Source organism: Petaurus breviceps, unplaced genomic scaffold, assembly GCF_028583685.1.
Source record: "Petaurus breviceps papuanus isolate PSGF00001 unplaced genomic scaffold, PetGlider_PUasm1.0 175, whole genome shotgun sequence".
Classification (NCBI taxonomy): domain Eukaryota; kingdom Metazoa; phylum Chordata; class Mammalia; order Diprotodontia; family Petauridae; genus Petaurus; species Petaurus breviceps.
Window position 1 is genome coordinate 22,470,165 of NW_027185764.1, and position 5,472 is coordinate 22,475,636.

Below are 5,472 nucleotides of genomic sequence, written 5' to 3' on the forward strand. Positions count from 1 at the left end.
GACTACTCCCTGTAAATCAAGAATTCTCTCTCTCTCTCTCTCTTTCTCTCTCTCTCTCTCTCTCTCTCTCTCTCTCTCTCTCTCTCTCTCTTTCTGTTGTCTCTCTGTGTCTCTGTCTATTTCTCTCATATATTTGTATGCATTTCCCCTTAAGGCACTGGGAAAGGTAGCACAGCAAGAGACTTTAAAAGAAATTACTAAAGTTTCTCACCAGCTTTATCCTTGCCTGTAGCATTATCAGGATGGCAGTGTCTAAGGAAAATATCAGCTTACTGGGTTGTATCAGATTAGACTCTGAACAAGACATGGAGTACACATGAAATGACTCATTCTAAATTTAGAGCTGCATTCACTTAGTGCATTCATTCTTTTCAGTTGTCACTTCTTTCCTTCCTTTCTTCCTTCTCTCCTTTTCTCCCTCTCTTCCTCTTTTCTTCACCTTCTTATCCCTTCCCCACCTTTTTCTGTCTACATGTGACTATGTGATATTGTATAATCAACTGCTCAATTTTCACTTTGGTAAAATCCTTTGAAGTGAAAGGGTAAAATGTATTCAAAATAAACAGATCCTTATATTTTTGGGGAAAAAAATGGGTGATAGATCAATATTTACATGATACTAGGAAATATTGCCATTGTCCTTAAGAGAGAATAGCTATAGACTAATCCCATGAATGGATTAGATAGAAGTATCCTAGAGGAAGGAGGAATGAGAATAGAAAAAGAATTATTTCTTAAAATCATGGTGCTACAGGTGAAAGTCATTTAAATACAATAGTGTTGTGATGGTAAGAGGAGGGGAAGGAGTCTTGAACCATACTACTATCTGGGTTGGGAAAGGGATATGTAAATATATACATACTTACAGATATACATATATATATATATATACACAGACATATGCATAATCAGTAAAAATAGGGTGGAATTGTTTGTGGGATGGTAGTGAAAGCTGAAATTAGATTACTTCAAGCAGAACAAAATGCCAGTACTTAATAATGCTTAATAAAATGTAATATAATTGGGCCCAAAGGCACATAACTTTGAATGTTAATGGGCTAAACCATCCATAAAATGAAGAGTTAAAGAATAAATTAGAAAATAAACCCCCCAAATTTTCTACCTATAAGAATGCTTAAAACATGAAGACATGTAAGAGAAATAGATCAGAGGAGTTCCTACTCAATTTAAAGAATTCCACCATCAACCTAAAGACATGAAACATCATTCAGAGACTACTAAAGAGCTCAGTGATCATTGCGGGTCAATTGTCTTCTATTACATTCTATGAAAGCAATCTGGTCACATTCTGTCACTCTCTTCTTTTCAAGAATCCTTTATCTTCACCTTGTATCTTCCTCCAAAGTAAATTGAGAGTAAGGAGAGAATTTTTTCTACTCCCTTCCCCACTTGGAACAGCAATGGTGACATATAGCTGAAGGATATGAAATGGTAGACATGTATTATTGTCCATTGTTCAAGTGGGAATTTCAAGGATCGTGTTTCTGAATCACAACCTCCTTTGTAAATGAGCGAAGATTTTTAATTCCCCAGGCAATGAAACAGATCTAGCTAGGGAATAGAGATTTCCTAAGAAATCTTTTCTCAAGCACCAACTTGGGAGTTGCCCCATGGGTAAACAACCCAAGTTTGAAAATTCTTAAGTTCAAATGCTCAGTCAACAGCTCCTCTACAAAGAAAAGATTTCCTGAGGAAACATTCTCCTTGTAAAAAGAATGGTCCAAATGTTTCCTCTGAAGAATCCTATTTTGAGAATGAAGTCATTGAGTTACTTGGCCAATGAAGATCTAATAAGTAGTTTACCTGTTCAGCAAACTCAAAAGTATGTTTACTTTCAGGAATGAATCTAAACTACAATGTGGTGTTAAGGTTTGGAAGCACTGTGTAGAACTCTGTGCAAAAGAAGGACTCAACTGAATGGCAGAGGAATGTTCCAATAGCACCTTCAGGTTCAATTTCCCTTCTGTGGAAATTGCTCTGTATGAACTCAGAACCCATTAGGAAACTGTGGGACATGGGGTAAAGACATAAATAAAATGTTTTTAAATGAAATTTTATCTCTGTATTTCCTTTTATATTATCAACATTTTTCAATACTTTCCCCTTTTTTCCCAGAGAGTAGTCTTTTATAACAAAACAAATTTAAAAGAGAGAAAAAATATAGTTTATGCAAACTTACCAATATATTGAAAATATCTGACATTATGTGCAGTGTTCTGCACCAATAACCCTTCACCTCTGCAAAGATCCAGGTGGAGGTGCCTTCTCATGTCTCTTCTTTAGGGTCAAACTTGGTCATTATAAATTTGAATTGGTTTGTTGTTATTGCTTCAATTTGCATTGTTGCAGTCATTGTGGTATTGTTTCCTGATTCTTCCTGCTTGTATCATATCACTGACGAAGTTAAAATGAAGGGCTAGAAAAAGAAATGTATAATGCTTCAATTGAATTCAAATCTATATTATTGACCCCAATCTCCTTCCTGAATTCCAGTCCTTCCTCATCAGCTACTTGTTGGGTATATGGGTATCTTCTTCTGGATGTCTCATTGGTATCTCAAATTCAGCATGTCCTTTTCCCTTCAATCTCTTCCTTCTCAAAACTTCCCTAATTCTATTGAGGGTACTGCTCCATTGCTAGTCTCCAAATTCTATTTATTCTATTAATATCTAATACCAGATATTAATTCTTTTTTTAAAATAGAGTTTCTGGGGCGGCTAGGTGGTGTGGTGAATAGAGCACCGGCCCTGGAGTCAGGAGGACCTGAGTTCAAATCTGGCCTCAGACACTTAACACAAAAACTAGCCGGGTGACCCTGGGCAAGTCACTTAACCCCAATTGCCCTCCAAAAAGCAAAATAAAATAAGATAGAATTGCTTCCATTCTAAACTTAACAAACAATAGATAAATTGGGCATTTCTGTAGGCATAGTAGAAGAGAACAAGAGGATATACATGAATAGAGCCCTTGTCTTGTAATCAGGAAGGCCTGAGTTTGAAAGCTGTCCCAGATACTAACATGTGACTCTGGAAAAGTCACTTAAGCTCTCTGTGCCTCTGATGGAAAGAATAGTAGTTAATAGGGTTGGATTAAACAACATAACTTATGCAAAATGCTTTGCAAACCTCAAAGTTCTATATAAATGCTAACTATTATACAATGTTAGTTATTTTCACTTGAACTATTATAATAGCTTTCCAATTGTTCTCCATGTTTTTACCCTCTCCCTTCTACAATTCATGCTCTCATATACCTGTCTAAATAATCTTCCTAAAACACAGATCTGATTATGTTATTGTTCTATCATGTCACCTCTTTGTCATCCCATTTGGGGTTTTCCTGGCAAAGGTACTGGAGTGGTTTGCCATTTCCTTCTCCAGCTCATTTGACAGATGAGGAAACAGAGACAAACAGGATTAAGTGACTTGCCCAGTGTCACACAGCTAGTAAGTGTCTGAGACCACATCTGAACTCATGAAGTTGAGTCTTCCTGACTTCAGGTCTGGTGCACTACACACTGAGCCACCTAATGGCCTGACCATGTCATGCTCTTGCTCAAAAGCTTTTAGTGGTGACCTTTTGCTTCTAAAACAAAATAAAAATTCTTCAGCTTTAATTTTTAAGGTCCTTCACAAGCTAGAGCTAAACTTCCTTCCCATGACATTTCACATTCCTTCCATTCATGGTGGGAGGCAGCATAGTGGACCTCAAAATATCAGTCCTGGATTCAAATCCAAGTTGTATGACCTATTTTATTTTTTTCATCAATAAAATGGAGATCTTAATACCTTCTTCACAGGGAGATTAGGTAGACAGATGATAGGAAGATAGAGATAGATACATGTGAGATGATGTAGGTAAAACATTTTAACTTTAAAGAGAAATAAAATCAATTATTTTTACTCTATAATCCAAACAAAGTGGACATTGTAGTTCCTCTTTGAACCTGATCAACATTCTACTTTCTGCCCCAGTACATTAGACTGTAGTATAATGGTTAGAGTCTTTTTAATTTATTTTGTTATAAAAGATTACTCTCTGGGAAAAAAAGGGGAAAGTATTGAAAAATGTTGATAATATAAAAGGAAATAGAGATAAAATTTCATTTAAAAACATTTTATTTATGTCTTTAACCCATGTCCCACAGTTTCCTAATGGGTTCTGAGTTCATACAGACCAATATAATGAGTATACTTGGAGTCAGGAATGTCTCTGACATCTACTAGCTGTGTGACCCTAGACAGGTCACTTAACCTTTCTGAACCTATTTCCTTTTCTGAAAAATGAGGCAATTGGACTAGATGACTTCTAAGTTCCCTCCCAGTTCTAGAGCTATAATGACCCTATGATACCTTGCAATCACTCCATCCCACGTCTGGAAGGCATTCCTTCCTTATTTCTGCCTCTCAGAATCCCTATATACTTTCCTAGTCTGACTTAGGTGTCACCTAGGAAACCTTCTCTCTTCCCACACAGCATGTTAGAGCTTTTTCTTTCCTTAAACTAATTTGTATTTATATATTTATATATGTGGTGTATTCTTACCTCTCCCACCTCCAGGAAATTTCTTGAACACTAAGAATCTTTTTGTATCTCCAGTGCCTAACATGGTACCTTGCATACTGTAGGTATTGAATATGTTTATTGAATTGAAGTAAGATCTCTAGATATCAGGGTTTGGTTTATTGTTTTGTTGACTATCTAGACTTAAGAAAGTGTGAATAAAGCAGATTAATCTTGAAAGTATGCATGTATGTTGTTGGTTTTTCCCCACCAGAGAGCCTGGTTGTTAAATATTTACCAACACACCTCTGTATTGCTCTATAAATATTGTTTGAGCTCAGCAAGAATGCAGTAAAGAATGAAGCCATCATCACACTGCAAACCTGGTCATTGAAGTCTAATGATAATAAAACAACAGCAACAAGACATTTATATAGAGTATTGAGGTTTACACAGGGCTTTACATTCATTATCTCATGTGAACTTCACAACAGCCCTGACTAGATAGGTTATCTGAAGGCAAGTTTCAATTCTGCACCAAAGAGTAATGAAACATTCCTTCCCTGATCCACTTTCACTTAAATCTCTATAGCCATGGCTAACATTTAAACTAGGCTTTTGAAGTTTTCAGAGGTGGCTTCATATTTGTAATGTGCTTTTTATTTCTTGCCTTCTCAATGGATATAAGAGGAATAGGGGGAAGGAGAGAATTTGGATATGAAAAAATTTAATTAAAAAAATTTAAAATAGGGGCAGTGTAATGGGAATGCAAATTTGGAAGATCTTCCCTGCCCCTAGGCTAAAGTGCACCTGAAGCCTGGAGTGAGAGGCTTGTTTTTCAGTAGATACTTTTTGATTGGCCAGTGGGTCAATAAGGTTGTTACATTCTCTGAGCCAGGAAAAGGCAAAAAAGCCCTGATGTGTAGTTTTGTTTTGGGGGCTCACTTT